The 24,537-nt window shown below is 34.1% G+C and overlaps 1 long non-coding RNA gene across 1 annotated transcript in view; it reads right to left on the bottom strand.

Annotated features, from left to right (window-relative positions):
• Positions 1–24,537, bottom strand: part of LOC103672221 — a 162,340-nt gene that overhangs the window by 136,045 nt on the left and 1,758 nt on the right. Inside the window, exon 2 of the long non-coding RNA XR_571131.2 lies at positions 18,286–18,346. This is a non-coding gene — a long non-coding RNA (uncharacterized LOC103672221). The remainder of the gene's footprint in view (positions 1–18,285; positions 18,347–24,537) is intronic.

The raw sequence follows: 24,537 nt of genomic DNA, 5'->3' as shown, positions 1-24,537 counted from the left end.
GTGAGAGAGAGGGAGGGAAAATGCACAAGCAGGGAGAGCTGCAGGCAGAGGAAGAAGCAGGCTCTCCACTGAGCAAGGAGCCCAGTGTGGGACTTGATCCCAGGAACCTGGGATCATGACCTGAGACAAAGACAGATGCTTAACCAACTGAGCCACCCAACCATCCCTGAAATCCTTTTTTTTAAATTAAACTATTTTGAGCTTTGGTCTCTTTTAACCAAATAGTATGGATATATGTAGCCATAATTGACTCTAAGTCACTGAGATGAAGGACAAAGTAGGGTCGACAAAAGTTCCACATTATTTAATATTCTTGTCAACAGAAACTTTCACAGTGAGGAATAATACAGAGTTCAGTAATGAAATCATTATACTTTAAGCTACCTACTCGTAAAATAAAGAAGTTGACATAAAAAGCCCAGACTACAAATTGTCAAGAACAGAGTTTACTAAACATTTTATATGTAATATCTATGAATAAGGCCATGATATACTGAAAGTAGAACCTAGCATTAAAAAATGGATAAATTTGCTAATTCTTTCAACCAAACTTTTTCCACTTTCTCTTGTTACTACTACTCAGCTTAAATGTCTTAAATGTTTCTTTTACAGAAAACCTTCCTTCAACTGACAAACTAAACCAGGGTGCTGTTATGATTTCTCGTTTTAACTTTTACTTTTGTATAGCTTTTTATTATGAATTAAATTTCTGTGCCTTTGTAGAATCATTAAACAGCAGTACTCCTCACCCTTAGAAACTGTGAATCTTGTGTTGCTTTCTTCTTTCTTCTTTGCTAGCTCACTCTTGTGCTTGCTCATACTCTCACTCCCTCTCTTGCTCTCATTCACTCAAGTTAGCTTGTGTTTGCTCCCTCTCTCTCTCTCTCTCTCTCTCTCTCACTCACTCTCTCTCATTTGGTTTGGTTTTGGTTTTGGTTTCCATCATATCCTTAGCACCCAATAGAGTGTCTGAAACTTGAAGGCAGTAAATCAATATTCGCTAAATTGATGAATGAATGGAAGAACAACTGGATGGAAGACTGGGTAGCTGCTTTAACATCCATGCACTACCTTCTCCCACTCTGTTGGCTCTGTCTTTTCATTTTGTTGATTATTTCCTTCATTGTGCAGAAGATTTTATCTTGATGAAGTCCCAATAGTTCATTTTTGCTTTTGTTTCCCTTGCCTCAGAAGATGTGTCTAGTAAGCAGTTGCTACAGCTCATGTCAAAGAGGTTGCTGCCTGTGTTCTCCTCTAGGATTTTTATGGTTTCCTGTATCACATTTAGGTCTTTCATCCATTTTGAATTTATTTTTGTATATGGTGTAAGAAGGTGGTCCAGTTTCATTCTTCTGCACACGGCTGTCCAATTTTCCCAACACCATTTGTTGAAGACAGTGTCTTTTTTTTTTTTTTTAAAGATTTTATTTATTTATCTGACAGAGATAGAGACAGCCAGCAAGAGAGGGAACACAAGCAGGGGGAGTGGGAGAGGAAGAAGCAGGCTCATAGCGGAGAAGCCTGATGTGGGGCTCGATCCCATAACGCCGGGATCACGCCCTGAGCCGAAGGCAGACGCTTAACTGCTGTGCCACCCAGGCGCCCCGAGAGTGTCTTTTTTTCCATTGGATATTCTTTCCTAATTTGTTGAAGATTAGTTGACCATAGAGTTGAGGGTCCATTTCTAGGTTCTTAACTCTGTTTCATTGATCTCTGTGTCTTTTTTTGTGCCAGTACCATACCATCTTGATGACTACATTTTTGTAATAACTTGAAATCTGGAATTGTGATGCCTCCAGCTTTGCTTTTCTTTCTTGGGGTTGCTTTGACTAATCAGGGTCTTTTGTGGTTCCATACAAATTTTAGGATAGCTTGTTCTAGCTCTGTGAAAAATCCTGGTGATATTTTGATAGGGATTGCATTAAATGTGTAGATTGCTTTGGGTAATATAGACGTTTTAACGTTTGTTCTTCCAATCCGTGAGCATGGGATGTTTTTCCATTTCTTTGCATCCTCTTCAATTTCTTTCATAAGTGTTCTATAGTTTTCAGAGTACAGATCTTTTACTTCTTTAGTTAGATTTATTCATAGGTATCTTATTTTTAGTGCAATTGCAAATGGGATTGATTCCTTGATTTCTTTTTCTGCTGCTTCATTATTGGTGTAGAAAAATGCAACATTTCTTCACAAAGTGAAGAAATACTATACTGTGACTTTGCTGAATTTATATATGAGTTATAGCAAATTTGGGGTGGAGTCTTTCAGGTTTTCTACATAGAGTATCATGTCATGTGCAAATAGTGAAAGTCTGACTTCTTCCTTGCCAATTTAGATGCCTTTTATTTCTTTTTATTGTCTGATTGTTGAGGCTAAGCTTTCCAGTACTATGTTAAATAGTAATGTTGAGAGTGGACATCCTTGTCTTCTTTGATAAAGGTTAGTATCCAAAATCTACAAAGAACTTATCAAACTCAACAACCAAAAGCAAATAACCCAGTTAAGAAATGGGCAGAAGACATGAATACACACTTTTCCAAGAAAGAAATCCAGATGGCTAACAAACACATAAAAAGATGTTCAACATCACTTATCATCAGGGAAATACAAATCAAAACCATGATGAGATACCATCTCACACCTGTCAGGATGGCTAAAATTAACCACACAAGAAACAACAGGTGTTGGTAAGGATGCGGAGAAAGGGGAACCTTCTTGCATTGTTGATGGGAATGCATACTGGTGCAGCCATTCCGAGAGCAGTATGGAGGTTCCTCAAAATATTAAAAATAGAACTACTCTATGGTCTAGCAATTTCTCTAATAGGTATTTACCCAAAGGATAGGGTAAATAGGCTATGTACCCAAAAATAGGATAGGGTATGTACCCAAAGGATACAAAAATATAGATTCAAAGGAATACATGCACCCTGATGTTTATAGCAGCATTGTCAATAATAGCCAACCTATGGAGAGAGACCAAATGTCCATTGATTGATGAATGGATAAAGAAGAGTGATATATATATATATATATATATATATACAAAATATGTAAAAAAATATATATAATATGGAATATATATATGTAATATTATGGAATTTTATATATACATATATAATGGAATATTACTCAGCCATCAAAAACAATGAAATCTCATATGATCTCACTCATATATGGAATGGGGGAAAAGAAAAAAAAAAGGAGAGAGGGAAACAAGCCGTAAGAGACTCTTAACAATAGAGAATGGAGGGTTGATGGAGAGAGGTGGGTAGGGGGTGGGCTAGATGGGTGATGGGTACTAAGGAGGGCACTTGTTAGGATAAGCACTGGATGCAGTATGTAAGTGATCAATCAGTGAATTATACTCCAGAAATCAATATTGCACTGTATGTTAACTACCTAAAATTTAAATTAAAATAATAACATCCATGCACTAAAAAAAAATCACTTAATAATCACTTCTCAGCCACAGTTTCAGAGCCCTGCATAATCAAAATCAAAATAAAGCAATGATTTGACTGAATCATAGTTGCCAGTCTTACCATTTGTTGAATAAAAACAGAAAGGGAAAATTGCATGGAATTGTAAGATTGAGGCTGGAGGGATGGGAATAACATTGAGTGTATGTTGTGTGCCAGGCATATTTTATATAGTTTCACAATAAATTAAGAGGTGGGAATTATGATCCCCATTTGGTAGAAGAAGAAACCTAATTTAGAGTTTAAATAACTCACCCAAATAACTAATTATTAGTTAGCATGTGTAACTATAGAATGGTGTGCAACATTCATATGACTCTAAAATGCAAACATGAACTTTCTGTTATAACAAACAGCCTCCTTAGAAAAGTTATAATTTGGATGTCTATTTTATTATTCCAACCAGTCTAGTTTAATAAATATATATGTGTGCTAATGTTTGATGGATAGCAAAATTTAAAAATGATTTAAAGTTATCTTTATTAGAAATATGCAAGAAGTATAAAAGCATCGAAGGGGTTTTCACTTTCAAGGGGAGGACACCAAAAACGTGTATTATGCAAAAAATATGTAAAAATGAGTGAAAAGTTTATATAGCTACAGAGAAAGACAAACTCTTTTATGAATTTCTTTAATAAATGTATCCAAGTAATGTAGTACCCAACAGAACCAAAAAAGGACAAATAGAATTTCAATAGATATACACATATAAGATACTGTGAATATAAAAAGGTGGATTATAAAAAAGCATGCATTATATGGTCACATTCATTATACAGATAAGGATACTGATAGAGAAATATCACATTTAATCAATTCTAAAATGCTTATTCTGTTGGTGTTTCCATGTTTGCTCTCAGAGCAATTTCTCACCCATCTCTTGCTCTGCTGGCCCTGCAAACTCTATTCCCTAGGCTTCTTGCCTGCTGACTTCCTTAGTTTCAACTAATGGAAGGTACCTGTGAGCAACTAGAGGAGGCAAAGGGAAGAGGCAATGCGTCTCTCTCTGCTCCCTGCTATATAGAAGGCATCCTCAGCCAGACATTGCCTCTATGGTTCTAGCTCCACCAGTTTCTCTTCCATGATTCCAGTTTTTTCCAGGCAAACTGGCTAAAGTGCTCAAATAACAACACCCCATCCCTTCATGTGTCCACCTTAAAAGTGAGAGCAGCTTCCTTCAGTGGCAAATCTCTGGTTGTCTGACCTACATCTGTTTGCCTTTTTAGCTCTCTAAAAATTCTCTAAGTAGTTCTGTATTAAATTCTTTCTACTGAATTTCTTGACATTACTTCTATTTTCTGACTAGATGCTAACTGATGCTCACACTGTTTTGTTATCCTAACATCTCTGAAATTGGAGTGGATCTTATCATTTTTGTTGATGAGATAGCAGAACTGACTTATCTGCAATTGCCTGTATGTGCACCAAAACTTACAGAATGAGTGTCAGTAGCTTAAAAGAAGAGCTCGAAGAAGACAATAGAACACTCTTTTAAAAATTTTTTCTTTAAAGATTTCATTTAGAGAAAGAGAGTATGTGAGTGGAGGAAAGGGCAGAAGAAGAGGGAGAGAAAATCTCAAGCAGACTCCCCGCTGAGCATGGAGCCCAACATTGGGCTCAATCCCACTACCCTGAGATCATGACCTGAGCCAAAAGCAAGAGTCAGAAGCTTAACTGACTGAGCCACTCAGGTGCCCCAGAACACTTTTAAGAAACACTGCATCATCTATGCCCTTATAGTCCAGCAGATATTATGGGTAAAAGCATGTACATGGACCACTCTGAGACAATGATTCAACAGAATTTGTATTTCATGTAAAGACAATTTAGGAGTATCTTAACCAATTTGTTTTGCTCATATTTTCTTCCTTCTGTATGTACAACTGTGATTTGTGACTAGAGTTATCTGCTAAATTGCCAAAAAAGACCTTTTAAAAATAAAGGTAATAATAATATGTCATAGACAAGCATTTTATCATAGTTTTATTTTTTTAAAGATTTTATTTATTCGAGAGAGAGCACAATCAGGGTGAAGGGCAGTGGGAGAAGGAGCCTCCTCACTGAGCAGGGAGCCTGACATGGGACCAGATCCCTGGACTCCGGGATCATGACCTGAGCCAAAGGCAGACGCTTAACTGACTGAACCACCCAGGCGCCCCATTTTATCATAGTTTTAACTGGCAACATATTTATTTTCTTTCATAGTAGTTCATAACAATGGAGCATCTTAAAATTGATGGTGTCTTACCTTGGATGAAATATGTACAGGCCAAGCACTAGAGGGATTACTTCCAAGTTCAGCATAGGGATTTATATGACTTTTTAGTTCCCTTATAACTTTACCTCCTTAATACTTTCTAAGTTATTATGTTAAAGTATGGTAAAATTATTCTTTTTACAATAAGAAAAATCTATTTTTTACAGTAAGGACATATGTCAAAATCTGTATTAAAGCTGTATTCTGGACTCCTTGCTTATGTGGCAGAGTCTGCATTCAAACCTAGTTTCCTATTATTTCTCTGTTACTCTCTTGGGGTAACTGACACTACAGGCCTTAAATCAACTGGTGATTCCTTTTCTCATTAAAGGACCAATGATTATTGACATTTCCTTTTTATGTTAAGATGTTTGGGATGATCTCTTATTTAAAAAGTAGGCTATATTTAAATTTGAATATTATCCAATAAATTGATCCTGGCAAAGGGATGGACCCAAAATCTGGAGCGTTAAGGTATTATCTCAAGAAACATGAAGATCTTTATAATGCAGAAGAATACATTCTAGGACAATAAACTCTGGATGAGAAGGGAGGATCACAGGTTGAGATTTTCCTGAGAATATCTCTGTCAGGATGATGAGATGGAAATAATACAGGAATGTGCATGTATAGAGTAATTACAAAATTCCAGACACTGTTTGAAGTACTTTACATATATTCACTCATTTTATCTAACAACCCAGTACTATTATCCTTATACATATAGACCAGTACAAGAAGCTAGAATTACTTGGAGAAAGGACAATAAAAATACTTAATAGCAGAACGTAAACCTTCACAGTTTTTGTAGAGATTGCCCCTAATCTTAGTGCCTGCCATGTGTCCTGGACACCATGAACTAAATAAGATCACCAAAATTATGAAAAACAGAATATAACCTTTTTTTCTTTTAAATTTCCTGGATCACAGTTACTGAAAGGGTACAGTCCCACTCTATGAGTGACAATCATAAAACGAAAGAATCTTTGTCATCATTTATCTTAAAAAATCATTTCATAAAAGAAAACTTTTGTTCCAGTGTAGATGAAAATAGCCATGGTACCTAAATACTGCTGCATAATAAATTACTGCCAAATTTAGTGGCTTAAGACAAGAAACTTCATAACGTCAGTTTCTGAGGGTCAGAAATCCAGAAGTAGCTTAGCCATGTGTCTCTGGCTCAGGGTATCTCATGATGTTGCAGTCAAGTTGCTGGCTGGTCTGCATCTCTATGAACTGCACTGGAAAATCTGTTTCCAAGCCCACTCACATGGCTATTAGTAAGAGGTTTTGGTTTCAGTTCCTCACCATGTGGGCCTCTACAGGGCTTCCCCCAGATGGAATGATCTCAGAGAGAGAAAGAGAGAGTGAGAGAGCGAGAAAGCTGGAAGCTGTAATCTCTTATAACTCAAACTCAGAAGTGACATACCATCCCTTCTGCAATATCTGATTCACCAAACAGACCGACACTAGCATAATTCACAAAGTTGTGAATACCAGGAGGCATTAGGGGCCATCTTTAAGGCTGGCTACCAAAAGCCCTTGACTTGGAATCCAAAGATTTGGGTTAATAAAATCATTTGTGCACTGGGGGAGGATGAAACCTCTTCCCTTAACCTTCCCCCAAATTTCTATAATTAGAAAAGATGACCCTTGCCCCTCCCATTAGAGGTACTGGATATACTCCTGATTTTGTCTAATCCTTGGGAGACATGGTGTACTTGAGAAATGATACACTGAATGATCCCCTAAAATCCTGAATTCCCGTGCTTTTGTGCATTCTCCAGTTAAAGCAATGAATTTACTACAAAAGCGTATTGTTAATCAGAAGGTGAAGCAGTTTTCTTAATGGGAGGAACTGAACAGAATAGCAGAGCAATCACACCTTTGAGATGCTACATTCTTCATTCTCATCAAAGTTCCCATTTATCCTTCTGGGATCCACGAAATAGTTTAGCTCTTTGAGGACTTACGAATTCTTCTTTGATGTTTTCCTGAAAAGTTTTCTATTTGCTTCAAGACAGAACACCGAATTAAGTTAGCCCCAAGGTGAACCTACACTCTAGACTGAGAATTCAGTCTATTCTTTATTCAATCGTAATTAGGCTAGTAGAAGTGATGTAGTCTAGAATGACAATAAGTTGTCTGGCTTACTATTGTATACGAGAGGGTTTTATAAACTGTAACCTTGCTTTAAGCTTTCCTCTTTAAACAGGATTTTTTAATAGGACACACATTCTTCAATGTATTATTCAGTACACCAATGTATACAGTTTTAGAATAGACTCTCAATCAAGGAGAATTGAACAAGCAACAAGTATTTTTGGGCTAAGCTTTCCTGCTCAGAGTGACTACTTACATGGAACAAATGTAGTTCAAACATCAGCCTGTCTCTTCATTCATTTTAAGAGAGAGGCTCTTTTTTTCCCTTATTGATTTTTCTCTGCTCATTACGGATCATTTCATCTCCCTTTGATTTGTTTCTCTTACCGATTTGGTACTTCTTGTAGGTGCTTCACTTCTCACTAATGGCAATTGCTGGCAATTGACCAAATATGACATGACTACTGAATCAAAACTTTTTACATCATTATAGCTTAATACTGGTAGATGCAGTTTTATATGCTCCAAATTAGCTCTTCCAGTAGTATTAAAAAATGTAGAGGTTACCAAGGAAAAAATCATAATAAAAATGCCCAACAATAAAATCATAGTTTAGATCTCTCCTGATACTATAAGGTAAAAGAATTTTGCTTATCTAGAATTAACTAAAGAAGAAGATTCCACAAATATCCCTGTACTTAATGAACATCTATGTTCATTCACTGGGATTTTTATTCTACTTGGTAACAGAACTGCAAAAATTAAATTAATACTATATGGTAACTATTTGGCCATAGGATAAATAAACCAAAGAAAACACAGATTTTTTTTTCTCTTTTAGATATTGCATTTGATATGGTAACAGAACTGCAAAAATTAAATTAATACTATATGGTAACTATTTGGCCATAGGATAAATAAACCAAAGAAAACACAGATTTTTTTTTTCTCTTTTAGATATTGCATTTGATAAACCCAACTTTCTCTAAGTCAGTAATTGCCAACTTAGTCCATCTTGTCAGTATGGAGTGGCAGAAAACAGATTACATCTACTGTTTTCTAACCTATTTCTATGGTTTATCAGAGTGACTGACTCTTTATTTTTTTTCCCAAAGTTTGCATTTGCAATGTAACATTCTACAGAATATGTGCCTGTAGCAGAAAAGGGAAATACATTCCTTTGTGAAATGTGCATATTTTGGAAACATGGATAGTCAGATATAGGAGGGATGAGGCATAAGAGATGGTAAGAGGGAAGAAACTAAAACAAAATCTAAAAAATCAAAGAGTATCGTGTGATTTTTGCTATACTTATGAGGGCCCTAGAAATGATATATGCATCTTATAACAGGACACACTAATGGAAACTGTAGAAAATAAAAGATGCAGAGCTGTGTGTTGAGATTTGAATTCTTATTTGAATACAGACCTTTTTCTTTTTCTACTTGAGCGTGTAAGTACATGATCATTTATATGAATGATGTAAGTCAACACCTTCTTATTGACTTCTTTTCTCATTCTCCTCACTGGTTTTGCTGTACTTTACTACTCTCCCTGAATCCCTAGTCTGCAAACATGTTCAGTCCTTTCCACTCCTTCCAGAAAATGGACAAAGTGATCAACGTATTTCAGCTTCCACTTCCTTCTCCTTTTTTGACATAGACTCTCAAGAGTAATATACACCCACTTTTTTCACTCTTCTGCCTCTCAGCGAGTCTTGAATTCACTGCACTGTATTTTTTTCCTCTACCACTCCACTGAAACTACCTGAATTTGATTCCTGGATTGTGAAATACACTTCACTTTTCACCTGCCTTGATTTCTTTGTGATATCCGTCTTCCTAGATATTCTCTCCCCTTTTAGCTTAACTATTTTGATTTTCCTTCTTAATACTTAAAATTATTTATCTTGTGGCTTAGCATTAGTTTTTCATCTGCTTTCTTGTCCACAGATGACCTGTTATAATTTTACACAGTCCCTTTCATGATATCCACTATATAAAATTATTTCTCCAGTATTAAACTTTCTCCTGAATGCAAAGCTCATTTTAGTTAATCTACTAAACTCTGAACATCTGTGTAGTTCTCCAGTAGAAATCCCCAAGCATATTATGTACAAAATAGTAATATTAATTATTATATTATGATAGAAATAGTAATATATTTCATATACAATATTTGCTTTAATTTCTGTAATAATCCCTTCAAAGGAATTACTCTACGTGTTTTATCATGAACGAAACTAAGAAAGATTAAGTAATGTGTACAATGTCAAAAACCAGTAAGGGCAAGTGCAGTGATTTGAAATTCACTATTTCGCTTGCATTTGATTGCTAAATTCTACTGCTTCCCAAAATAAATTTTATGTAGAATGAAACCTGCTTTTCCATCTTGTTTCAAACTCAGTGAATGGCTGCAGCATCCAACAATCATTCATACCTGAAATCTAAGAGATAATTCTGACCACACATCTCCAATAACACCCACATGTAATTTATATATGAATTTTGATAAATTGGTGCCAAAAATGTCTTTATATAAATTTTTTTCCCTACCTTTGTTCAGACTTTTATCTCAGCTCTAAGTCATTTTCTGCTCATTATCTGAGTTATTCTTAAACTTAAGACTTTTCATATCATTCCCTTGAACAAAAGCTTTCAATTATTCTAATTGCATACAGGATAAAGTTCATACTCCCAATCCTCTCACTCGCATACCTATTATCATTTCTAGTTAGATCCTTTGCCACTCAGTCCTGTGCCCTTTTAGATTTAGATTCACTCTATCATTGTTTGGTATGTGAACATGCCAGTCATTTCATATCTTCTCTTATTCTTTTGCTAAGTTCTTCCTTCTGTCCTTATTTTCTTCCCTGACACCAGTTCATCTCTATTCATTACTGATATATTTGGATTTGAATAAGTTGGCTATATATGTATCTTCCAAAATAAACCGACAAGTTTTCAGGGCAAGAGTCAGCTATTCATTTTCACAATTCCCCTCTTTTTCCCCTAGAGACTTCATTGTCTAGAATTTCTTGGACATAAAAGCTCAGACTTCAATCGTTGTTTTACAGCTACAGTGGGATAATAAGAGAAAGTTTCAACATCCATATATGAAGTTTTGAGATCCTAGGAAAAGTAAAAAAGTGAGAATAATCATAACAACTTTTAAAAAAATTACAATGTGACAATGATATATGCAAAAATTTCACCATTATATAGGAACATTTCAGAACAGTTATAACATGGAATTGATCATCAAACATTTCTGAAATGGAACAATAGGAAAACAGGTTATACCCAACGGAGATCAGAAAAGCATCACATTTCTTAAAATCTATACCTGCATTTTTTTTTTTTTTTTTTTGAGAGAGAGAGAGGGAAAGAGAGAACGTGAGTAGGGGGAGAGTCAAAGGGAGAGGGAGAGAGAGAATCCTGAGCAGGCTCCAGGCTCAGTGTGGAGCCCAATGAGGGGCTCTATCTCAGGACAGTGAGACCATGACCTGAGCCAAAATCAAGAGTCTGACGCTTAACCGACTAAGTCACCCATGCACCCCACTATAAATGTTTTTAAAATTAAGGATACCTCTACAAAAATACAAACCTGACACAAAAACATTCCAATGTTGCAAGGGAAAAATGGAATGAACAAGAGTCTTATTTTAGCAACATACATAAAAACAACAACAAAAAAAGAACCCATAAGAATCCTAATAACATAGAATGTAAAATCAACCAAGAAATAAGAGCTTATTATAGTAAGTGTAAATTAAGATTAAAACTCTTTTACATATTATTAAAGAAAAAAGGAAAGTAAAATGCAACTATAGGTAGTTTTACACTAGAAAAACTAAAACTAAGCAAATAAATAACACATAGGCAAAAATATAAGATAAGGGCAAATAAAAATATTTTAAGATGGTAATTTTATATTAAATGACAGTACTCAGGAAAAATGTCATATATTGTATTAATGGGACAAATGTAAATCTTTTGCAATGAGAAATCAATAAAATTATGAGCATTTATAAACACTCACTCCTTTAATGTAGAAGCAAAATATATAAAACAAGAGTATTAGAAACAAAGATTGTCACCTTCCTCCCTTCCAACACAGGTTACTGTTAGGAGACAATAACTTATTTACCTCAGACTTTAATAGCTTGAGGAGTCAGAGGAATGATACAAGAGATTTGGATATCATCCTCAATATTCCTAGACTTTTATACCATAACCTGTATATTCTTTTTAAATTTACAAATATTACTTATAAAATCAATTATGTCTTTTCCACAAAGAAAATCTCAGTAAAATTTCCAAATAGTTAGTATAAAGGCAATATTCCCTAACTTTGATGCAATCAAATCTATTTTTTGAATTAATATAAAACAGGAAATTAAAAAAAAAGTCAATCTTCTAAGTAATTTTTCCTAAAAGGGGAAACTAAATTTTAAAGAGTCTTTTTTAAATTAATACTGAAGAAAATATTACACACATGGAACACCTATAGGATTCAGCCAAAGCTGTACACAGTAAAAAATATGGATCTTAACTTTTTATTAGAAAGAAGATACTGAAAATGAATTACGCACTTAACGTAGATAAAAAGTTATAAAATATATTAAATGAATTTAGATAGATATTAAAGTGTATTTTGTTTCAACTAATATTTTTTAGTTTTGGTTTTATGTAAATTCAAGTTAGTTAACATATAGTGTATTGTTAATTTTGGGGAGAATTTAGATTCCCTACTTGCATATAACACCAAGTGCTCATTATATCAAGTGCCTTCTTTACTGCCCATCACTCCGTTATTCCATTCCTCCACCCACCTCCCCTCCAGCAACCCTGTTTGTTCCCTATAGTTAAGAGTCCCTTAATGGTTTGTCTCCATCTTTGTTTTTATCCTATTTTATTATTCCTTCCCTTCTTAAAAGTAAAACCCTCAAAAAAGTTTGTATGTGGTCCCACTTGTTTATTTTCATTTTTGTTGCCTGTCCTTTTGATGTCACATCCGTGAAACCACTGACAAGACCAACGTCCTGAAGCTTTTCCTTTCTGTTTTCTTCTAGGAGTTTTACAGTTTCATGTTTTATGTTTAAGTATTTAATCTATTTTGAGTTGATTTTTGTGTATTGTGTAAAATAAGGGTCCAGTTTCATTCTTTTTTTTTTTTTTAAAGATTTTATTTATTTATTTCACAGAGAGAGACAGCCAGCAAGAGAGGGAACACAAGCAGGGGGAGTGGGAGAGGAAGAAGCAGGCTCATAGCAGAGGAGCCTGATGTGGGGCTCGATCCCATAACGCCGGGATCACGCCCTGAGCTGAAGGCAGACGCTTAACGACTGCACCACCCAGGCGCCCCTAGTTTCATTCTTTTACATGTGGATATTCAGTTTTCCCAGCACCACTTGTTGAAGAGACTACCCTTCTTTCCTTGTGTATTTTTGGCACCTCTGCCAAAGATCAAGTGACTGTATATGTGTGGATTTATTTCTAGGTTTTCTATTCTGTTGTATTAGTCTGTATGTCTGTCTTTATGTCAGCACTATACTGTTTTGATTAATGTAACTTAATATATTTTGAAATCATGAAATATGATGCTTCTACCTTCGTTCTTTTTCAAGATATTTAGCTATTTGAGATCTTTTGTGGTTCCATATGAATTGTAGAACTGTTTTTTTCTAAATCTGCAAAAAAATTACTTTGGGATTTTAATTACATTGAATTTAATAGCTTCTGCAAAGAAATAATCAAGATTGAAAAGGTATCTATTGTTTGGGAAAAAAATATTTTAAAATTATATATCTGGTAAGGGGTTAATCTCCAAAATATATAAACTCCTACAATTCAATTACCAAAAAGTAATAACCTTAATAAAAAATGTGCTAAAGATTTGAAGAGACATTTTTTTTCCAAAGAAGATATACAAATGACCAAAAGGTATATGAAAAACTGTTCATTGTCACTAATAATCAAAGAAATCCAAATCAAAACCACATTGAGATATCACCTTACAGCAGTCAGAATAGCTATTACCAAAAACAAACAAACAAAAAAACAAAAGACAAATGTTGGTGAGGATGTGGAGAATTTGGAAGCCTTACACACTGTTAGGAATGCAAAATGGTGCAGTTACTATGGAAAACAGTAGAAGGTGCCTTAAAAATTAAAAAAATATATATATAACTATCATATGATCTAGCAATATCACTTCTGAATACTCCAAAAAATTCAAGTCAGGAGCTTAAAGAGATATTAGCACTCCTATGTTACAGCACTAATCACAATAGCTAAGATGTGGAAACCATAAATGTTCATGGATAGATGAATAACTTTTAAAAAATGTGGTATTTGCACACAATGGAATACTATTTGGACTTAAAAGAAGGCACTACTCTAATCTGTGTCAACACAGATGAACCTGGAGAACATAAAGCTAAGTGAAATAAGCCAGACACAGAAAGATAAATATTGCATGATTCTATTTATATGAGATATCTAAAACAGGCAGATGCATAAAATCAAAGATGAGAATGGTGGTTACCAGGAGCTCAGGGGGATTAGGAAATGTGGAGCAATTAATCAAAAGGTATACAGTTTCAGTTAAATAAAATGAACAAGCTCTAGAGATCTGTTGTACAACACAGTACCTATACTCAATGATAATTTATGTACACTTAAGATTTGTTAAGATTTATCATCTTAATACATGTATATATCATGTTAAGTATTCTTATTATATTAAAAAAAAGTTAGCATGATTAGTAAGACTAAGCTGGAATTTTGAAATGACCAACAGAACAAACTTCTAGTGAGCCTGATAAAGGAAAAAATCAGAGAGAAATAAAAAAATAAACATTATCAGTTAGAATACAAATATAATGACAGATAAAAATATGATGAAAAATTATGATGAAACAAAAGGATATTGTTAAACTTAGAAATATTTTTATAGGAAATATATGGTAGCAGAAACTATCAGAGCCGATTGAAAAATGTAAGAAAGCTAAATAAACCAAATTCTTTAAAACAAATGGAAAAGCAAGTTAATTATCTACCTTGTCTTTTATTCTATGTTATTTAAAATATTTACGAGCACAGATTTTTAAAAAAATTGCTCTCCAATTTATTTTAGAAATCTAACTACACCCTGACACCTAACATTGATGAACAGCACAAAAACAGAAAATCATACTCATTTCATTTATAAAGGTGCAACGGATTTGTACTTTACAAGAGAATTAGGTTCCGAAACCTAAGGTGAAAAGCTGTTTAATAATTTAAAGTACTCCCTAAAAGTCCTTTAACTACTCATAAAAACGTATTATGTTGTTGCATGTTTGAAAAACAAGTCAATACTACTCTGTAAATACACCAGATTACAACAGATTAAATATTCACTTTGCATTTAGGACCCCCATTGATTTAAAAGTACATACATTTAAACACTAGAATAAAAAGTCATCTTAGAAGTCTTCCAACAAGGAGAGGCAAACAGGAATGGAGTTTATCTGAAAAGAGAGATTACTGTCTTCCTACATCATTCTATTTCAGAGGATGTATGCATTGGGTTAAGGGCAGAAAGAAGTGTCCCTCCTAGTTAAGATTTACTATCTAGCAATTTTGCATTTGAAGGAAACTTACTTATCATGATAAAACTATACCCAGAAAACAAATGTACACTCTGTGTATTTACAAGTAAAACACTAGAACCAATTCCATTTAAGTGAGGTGGGGGAGGGGAAGATAAGGATGTCTACTAACATCACTAGAATCCCAGAATTTGACATTGTATTAGAGGTCATAATTGGAGCACTATATCAACTGAAATAAATGTTTAACCTTTAAAAATAATGAGGCAACTTTTCATTATTTCCAAAAATACAATACTTAATTAGAAAAATAAAATTACACTAAGAAAAAAATACTATTAGATGTTCTAGGAGAGTTTAGTGAAGTTCCAGGCAAATACTGATATATCTTTCATGTACTAAATCTTTGAAAGTGAAAAAATAATTCAAATTTACAATAATAGCAAAAACTATAAAACACATAGGCATAAACCAAACAAGAAATGTGTAAACCTATAAAGTAAACTGCAAATCTTTGATTAAATATATAAAAGTTGAGGGAAATATATATTATACTTTTAGATGAAAACATTCTATATCATAAAAACAAACTGATTCAATAGTAAATGCCAAACTCAATAAAATTCTCAGAGGGTTTTTTTGGGGAGGAAACAACAAATTTATTCGACAGCTTATCTGAATGAGTAAATGTTCTAGAATACCCAGGAGATTTCTGAAAAGGAAGAAAATTAAAATAAAGCTGAAATATTTTTTAAGTATGGTATTAATGCAATAATGGACAAAGATGTCAAAAGAAGCAAGGGAGGAGTTAAGAAAAAAAATCAAACATATAAGGGAAATTTGAATATATGAAAAGGAGAAAATTTCACTTCAACAGCAAAAAAATAATAGGGGGATAATTCCAGTCTTATGCCACAATGAAAAATAAACTATAAATGACTGAGCAATTTAAAATTTTATGTAAAACATAAAGTATTAGAAAAAATATTTTTTAATGTGCCTAAGACTTTTCTAACCATGATATGAAAAAGATGCCGTAGAAGATAGATTTGACATTAAAACTGTAAATTTCTGTATACTACCAGAACTATAAACAAAATTAAAAGAAATGACACAAGGAACAAATATTTTCAACATATATAAAGGAGTTAATATCCATGATACATATAGAGTTCCCACAAGTCATAGTGGAACAGGCTATTTTAGAAATCTAGAAACAATTTTCACACAAAGTGCAAAGACGAAAATACAAGAATGCTTATGACTACAGTGCTTCTAATAAGAAAATATTAGAAACCCTCCACATGTTCACCTGTCAGAGAATTTACATATATTTATCATAGTGAGAGTGTTTTATAGCATAAGTTTTATAAAAGATCAGCTTGTTTCATATCCTTTCCAAAACTTCGTAAATGTTAATTTCTTTAATTTTAGCTATTTTGGTGGCTATACAGGGTTACCTCATTATTATTTCAACATGCGTATCTTTTGTAACTATGGGGGTGAGCACTTTTTCATATGCTTACTGGTTAGATTGGATATTCTCTTTTGTCAAGAGCTTATTCAAGTTTTGCTCATTTTTCCAGGTTATCTTTTTCTTATAGATTTATAGGCGCTCTCTCTATATATTTAGATATGAATTCCTTGATGAAAATATGTATTGAAATATTTTCTTTCAGAGCAAAACTTGTTTTTTCACTCTCTCAGTGGTGTCTTTTCATAACAGAAGTTCTTAGATGTAATGAACACCAACATCAATAAATATTAACACCAACATCAACAGAAGTGAGCACATATCCACAGACTGACATGTACAAAAATGGTCATATTAGCTTTATTCATAATAGCCGAATTTAGAAACCATTCAGATGTCCATCAGCGAGAGAATGAATTAAATTATAAACAATAAAATGGTTCATCAATAAAAAAGAAATTACAGCTACCTGCAACAACACAGCTTAATCTCACAACCATGTCTACTCTAATAGCACAGATATAGACCTATACTCAAGGACAGTGATGGATTGAACAAAGACAGAAAAAAATGCATACCATATAATCCCATTTATGTGAAAGTCAACAAAAGGAAAATTAATCAGTGGTAAGAGAAGCCAGAATAGTGTTTATCAGTGGTTCTCAACTAGGAGTGTTTGTGTCCCCAGGGGACATGTGCCAATATCTAGTGGTTGTCACCGCAGGGGGAAGGGGGGAGATCACTATATAAATGCAGTGGTTCTTAAAATGGACTGTACTTTATAATAACCTGGGATGATTTACAAAATATGTCTCAGTCCCAGTCCCAGAGAATCTCACTTGTTTTTTTTGGCCCTCACATCAGAATTTTTTTAAATTCCCTACATGATTCTAATGCGTAGCCAAGATTGAAAGTAATTTTACAATCAGAAGATTCAACTTACAGAAAATCACTCATCTTATCAATCTGTTGTAATCTTTTCCTAGTAGCCTCCTGTAGTGGTTCTTAAACTACAGCATGCTTCCAGATCATGTAGTAAGCTTGTAAAATTACAGATTGCTGGGCTCAGCCCAAAGTCCCTTATTCAATAGCTTAAACTGGCACCTGAGAACTTTCATTTCTAACAAGTCTCCAGGTGATGCTGATGCTATGGGCTCCACTCTCTAAGAGAACAACTGTCCTACCGTTGATTATTTATACTTACCCCTAACTTATAAAAAGTACATTAGTATGTTGCTGGTAATTACTTTATCACTTTCTAAATAAAATTATTTAAGACAGTAAATACGGCATGAACATAAGGTAAAAATAATTTTAAGTTTATTGAATTAAATTTTTTGTTTAAGAAAATGACTTGAAACTTTGGGGGTACTTACGGAATTAAGTAGAAAAATCCTAGAATGCTGAAAAACTCACATTGGAAGTTACTGTTCTGACCTGAAAATTTGGAAAGTATAAATAAAATTAATGTATTCGTCTTTGTAGTGATCTTGAAGTTTTTCTATATTTTCTTAGTACTTGAAAATACACACATGAACACATCATTTCCTCATAAACCTCAATGAAAGATAATTTTAAATAGGCTATAATAATCATAGCAGAGATTAAGCTATTGGATTTTGATTTATTGTCTGTATTATATAAATCAAACAAAATAAGCACTTTGGAGAATGTTTTGTGAGGAGTATACCTGAAACAACACATAGTGAGAGCTTATTAAATGATCTTGAAGATGTAGGATAATTGTTATTTGTCCTGTTACATCATAACTCTCTAATAATGCTAAACCATAAATTGACTTAAGCAGTTGGTAAGTTCAGATCATATAACATGTTTGTGTGATGTCCTTTAACACTGCATATTGTTTTTCAGAGCTAAAAGCTAAAAAAATGCTAATGAATATTAAATATTCTAGATGTGACTACTGTGACCTCACCTAATGATTTATTTATGTTTTTTAAACTTTGTAAAGCAGAAGCTTCAAAGCTACAACCTATAAAACTTTCACTTTCCAAAGGGAATTCTGACGCAAGTCAGCCTTACACAAAAGCCTTGTTTGTAAGTACACGCATGGCATTACGCTACTAACAATCATGTGTTTCAAGGAGGCTGTCCAAAAATGATAATGAAGACTACAGAGCTAACACAACCATTTTACTGAATCTAAATTTAGTGGGCTAGAAACTTGAAATATTTTTTCCTGTTCTTTGCCTTCAACTAGCCTCTATCAAGTCTCTTTTTCTCCACTTTTCTCCTTAAGAACATCTTTTAAGTCCCTAGTAGGACAAAAGGGATATTGTCCTTTAAATAAACTGCAAGGAGTATTTTGGTCTCCATGTGTCCGCAGATTTCCTTAGAACACAGAGTATTTAAGCCTCCTTGTCCCCAGTTTTTGTTCCTAGTTACCAATTTCCAGGTACAAGAAGGACCTATTCACCATCCTGTTATACCAGTTTTGGAAAACCAAGCATGTCAATCTCAGAGCACGAAATTCTAATGCCTTTCTTTTCTTTTCTTTCCTTCTTTCTCTCTTTACTTCTTTCTTTCTTTCTTTCTTTCTTTCTCTCTCTTCTTAGTGCAAATCTATCTTTTAGATTCAATTAAATATTTTTCTGAAATACATCTGTTTAAAGTTCAAAGTCAATTGCTCTTAAATACATGAACTGATCAACATGCACAGTTTAAAATATTATTTAGAAAAATACAAAATAAAATTTTAGATCTATTAGATTGGAAGCATTACAGAACTGTATAATTAAGGTGTTTGAATCTCCCACATCACCATCAGAATTATCAAGATTCTCTATCCTAAAAAGCAGAAAGAAAAAAATAGAAAAAAAAAAGAACTTTATTTATCTTAATTGGATGCTTTCACCAAATCTATGCTCTTCTGTAGAGCCATCTTAATGATAGAAACTTAAATAGTATATTTGACTTTAAATACAATATAATGAACTTTCGGAAGAGGTGTGGATGACCTCAGTACATTAACATAGGACACAGATAGCCTATGCTCCTATTTACAATTCGAAGAGTTAAAATGATAAAAGTTGAGCAAGAGATTAAGTTAACTAAAGGCTAATTAGGGAAAATACACTACAGGAAAAATGTTTTATTTTATTTATATTTTATTTTTTTATTTTTTTTTAAAGATTTTATTTATTTGACAGAGAGAGAGACAGCCAGCGAGAGAGGGAACACAGGCAGGGGGAGTGGGAGAGGAAGAAGCAGGCTCCCAGAGGAGGAGCCTGATGTGGCGCTAGATCCCAGGACTCTGGGATCACGCCCTGAGCCAAACGCAGAAGCTTAACAACTGAGCCACCCAGGCGCCCCAGGAAAAACGTTTTAAATTATATTCTGAGGGAGGAAGAAGCCCAGGGAAAAAATTAAAGATGGTGTACTCTCTTTGGAGAGTATGCAAAGGGGAAGAGTACATCAGCATTGACACAATATTTTTGAGGTGAGAGGGAAGGTTTAGACTAAAATCTCTTATTCTCTCAGGTTGGCCATTAACAATTTATTTCCCTGCTGTCTCTCCCAGGTTTCAGCGGTGTTACTTCTAAAATCAAATTCTTTCTTTTCCTGAACATGTTGGGGGATGGAGGTTGGGGAGAATGAGAGTACCTTGAATATGACAGATTCACAAATGCAAAGGGGAAGTGGGGTTGTTTGGGGCTCACTGGTTGTTCCCAAGCTTTTGAGACCCAAGAAGACTAATGTCCCAATGTCTGCTCTAGAATTTCTCTCCATGTTAGCATGAAAAAGGATTTTTTAGCTTATTAGAGAAACAGGAAACTTACACACACTATGTATATTTCTTAAACTAATATATCTGCTTGTCCCTTAATAACTCAGTTTTTAAATGAACATTTAAAAATGCAAATCAGTTAATAATATACTATTTCACCATTTCTTATATCCTTTTGTGATAAGCAATTTTCTTCAGAGGCATTCTGACTTCAACAGAGTGGGCTAAAATCTAATTCTGAAATTCTCCTAATGTATCTACTAGACATATACCTTTATTTTTAACAAAAGACTACTCTCTAGTGACCAGAGAAGAATGTCTAATACCTGCTTTAATCTGAACAGGCTAAGAATCTGCAGTTTGCAGACACTTATCTCTCTGTCACTTCAAAGTATAAATCTGCAAAATTCTTTTCCAGAATAAGTTTAAATTTCCCAGACCTCATTACCACTCTTCAATAATATAGTATTCCTCAGAACGACTTTTCATCACTAGGTTGTACAAAGATCTTTCAAACCATTCTGTGCTACAAAAACAAAACAAAGCAAAAACCAACAAACAGCGAAAATCTTAGTAGTTTTCGCAAATTCAAATATTTTGAAACCCTAGCTTAACTTGAAGCTGCACTGAATCTCATAGGCATTCTTGTATGAATCTTACTTCAATAGCTTATCTTTCAATTTAAAACTCTTAAGAGCAGAGAATTTTAGAAACATTAAAATCTCACTCATATAACACTACCCCATTTTGGTAGGAGTACTTTGTGAGGACAATATTTTTGTGTAAAATGATATAAAAAGACCCTGATTTATCAGTACATAATACAGAAGAATTCTGCACAATTAGACATTCTTGTTTTACCTGTTTGAGGGAATTGTTTAAGGATAACTTTATGTTAGACATATGGAATTCGGATATAATCAAGTAAAATTAAGATCATGAATTCTTGCACTTACTATTTTTATAGCATTGGTGATTTTCTACCCTTACCATATGTAAGCTCATACATTGTTTTTACTGTTTTTCTTTACAAAGCCTGGCAGAGAGGTTAGATATGCCAATTTGTGTCCAACAAAAACCAGTAATGCAGGTGAGATTAACTAGTGTAGATTATATCACATGGAATAGTTTTATGTTATTTAATCCTATGGATGAAGAGATTTAAAAAATACATTTTGCTTACTGAAGGGCAATTACTTAATATTGGTAAAATTTTGACCCAATGTTATACAATGGCATCTGTATTTCATTTGCCTGAAAATATCTTTATTTCATCATGGTTTTTGGAAGGTAATTTTACCACTATGTAATTCAAAATTAACAGTCTTTTAAAAAAATTTCTTTTAGCACCTTGAAGATGCATTGCATTGTTTTCTGGTCTCCATTATTTGTATTGAAATGCATGCCTTCATTTCTATCTTTTTTTTCCTATGTAATGCATTTTTTTCTATAACTCTTTTCAAGATTTTCTATTTTGGACACTGATATTTGTGACTGCCTATCTGACTGTGATATGCCTAAATGTAGTTTTCTTTTTATTTACTTTGCTTACTGCTCTCTGATCTTCCTGGCACTGTAAAGCGAAAGTTTTCTGCTGTCATTTTTAAAAAAATATTTTATTGCCTCACTATATTCTGATTTTACTTTTGGAACTCCAATGTATGTATATTAAACTGCATAATATTGTCCCATGAGGTCATGAGGTTCTGTTCATTTTTCTTGAATCTTTATATCTCTGTTCCTGAGACTATAATTTCTGTATCGCAAGTCCCTCTAAACTGGAGAGGTTCAATCTCCAAACTCTGTTTCCTCTAAGAATCTTATTAGGGCTTGGTTTTAAAGCTTTTTAAAGTGGGTCAAGAGTGGGCCTTTCTCTGGGTGTGGACTTTATCACACAGCAGTTGTTCAGCCTGATTTCTGTGTTGTTAGAAGGTGTTAAGGTCTATTCAGTATGTCTGGGTCAAAATTCCAAAGTCCCCAGAACTCTTTAATGTCTTATTATCTCAGTTCTGCTCTCACCTCTGCAGTAGTCACTCTCTTAATAAGACGTGAGTGGCCATGTCTATGGTTGTCCAGCCCAGCTCTCAGCCAAGGACTTATAGGAAACCCCCATATGAACTGCATGACCTCTATAGACTCCTTTTCTTAATCTCCTGCCCCACAGATTCCAACCACTTCGAATGTCCAGAACTCTCACCTCTGCCTCCTTAGATGAGAGAGACACTTCCACATTCTGACTGAACTTCAAGTCACTGCACTGGAGCTGGGAAATTTTCCCTAAGCAGAGGTCCAGAGCAACTGTGGGCTCACCTATTTCTTTCCTCTCAGAAACCATAGCCCATTTGTGTGGCCATTTTCTTTTAATATTTAATTCTAACATCTGTTCATGTTCCTCCTTTGTTATGCAGTGCCTACCCCAATAGCATCATCCTCTTATTCTTGAATTGTGGCCCTTTAGCTGTCTGACATTCCAATTCTGCCTTAATACACTAGCTTTCAGTAAATTCTCTTGGCCTCCTGGTTACATAATCAGTTCATATTCTCTTTTCTGGACTACTGAACTCTATTTCCTTTTGGATTTCAGGATATAGACAGTCTCCTGATATAGAAGTTTCTGCCCCTTAAAATGTAAGGGGTTCTGTCAGATATGACTATGAATGACTATTACAGTTGAACCATCCTCCTACCTTTCCTCATCCTTAATGGACAAGCAAGGGGATTTTGACACCAGGGAACACTTACTGAACCTTATTTACTATTAGACTGAACTAAAAGGAAATGCCTATCAATATAAATTTCCTCTTTTTCTTTGCTAACAAATAGAATTTAGCTAGAGACTAGAATATGTCCATCTAAATATTAAAATTCCCAGATTCCTGCAAGCCAGAAGTGGCCATGTAACACTTCCCTCCAATGAAATGCATGTCAGGGGCATAAGGCAGGACTTTTGGGTAACCAGTTGTTAGGAAAAAAAAAAAAAAAAAGACACACATGGCTCCCATCTCCTTTCCACTCACCCACTCTGTTTCATGAAGTTCTGATCTTAGACTTGAAAAGAACGTTACCCAGAAAGCCATGAGATCTCAGAAGAATGAAGTGCCTGGAGTAAAAATGAACTAAATCTGTGGCCTACAACCAAGCCTATACAAAGTCAGCTTATTGACATAAGTCAATCTCAGCATTACCAAAGATGTGAGAAATCAATGCTTATTTGCTATATGCCACTGAAATCTTTTTGGTATTTGTTATGCAGCATGATTCTACCAAAGCTGGTTGAGACAATAAGCTAGACTCAAATATTGGAAACTCTTAATTAGAAGAAGATAGAAACGTAGGAGGAAATAGCCCACTTCTGCTGCTAGACTGCCTATGTTCACTGTCCAGCTCTATTTTCATTCAGCGGATTTTTACCCGATTATCCTGTGTCTCAGTTTCCTAATTTATAAAACAGGAATAGTAACGGTTTTTTTGTGAGGATTACACAGATAATAGTTTAACATTTAATAATATGAAATCTAGTACATAATAGATGCTTAATTAGTATTTAATACCAGACTGAAGGGTTTAGATTTTTCTCAGCAGGCCAGTGGTTTTTAACTATATTTTCATGGAAGACTGGTGTTTGTCAGCTGAGGTGTTCCTTAATAAATCAAAACAATGGTGGCCTTTTCCCAGTATGCAGATTAATTTAAGTAAATTTATATAAATTCCTTGTTATAAGAATTTTTCTTCCCTTTGTGTTTTTAAATCTCTATTGGTTGGCACAATTTGTTTGCAAGCCAAATGAAAACAAGTATATGAACATATGGTATTATTATTAACAGAAACAATTCAGAAACACTAATTATACCTAGTTTGATACTGTTTTTTAAATAGACAT

This window comes from Ursus maritimus, unplaced genomic scaffold (assembly GCF_017311325.1).
Source record: "Ursus maritimus isolate PB19 unplaced genomic scaffold, ASM1731132v1 scaffold_5, whole genome shotgun sequence".
NCBI classification, from domain to species: domain Eukaryota; kingdom Metazoa; phylum Chordata; class Mammalia; order Carnivora; family Ursidae; genus Ursus; species Ursus maritimus.
This window is presented reverse-complemented; position numbering and strand designations above follow the sequence as displayed.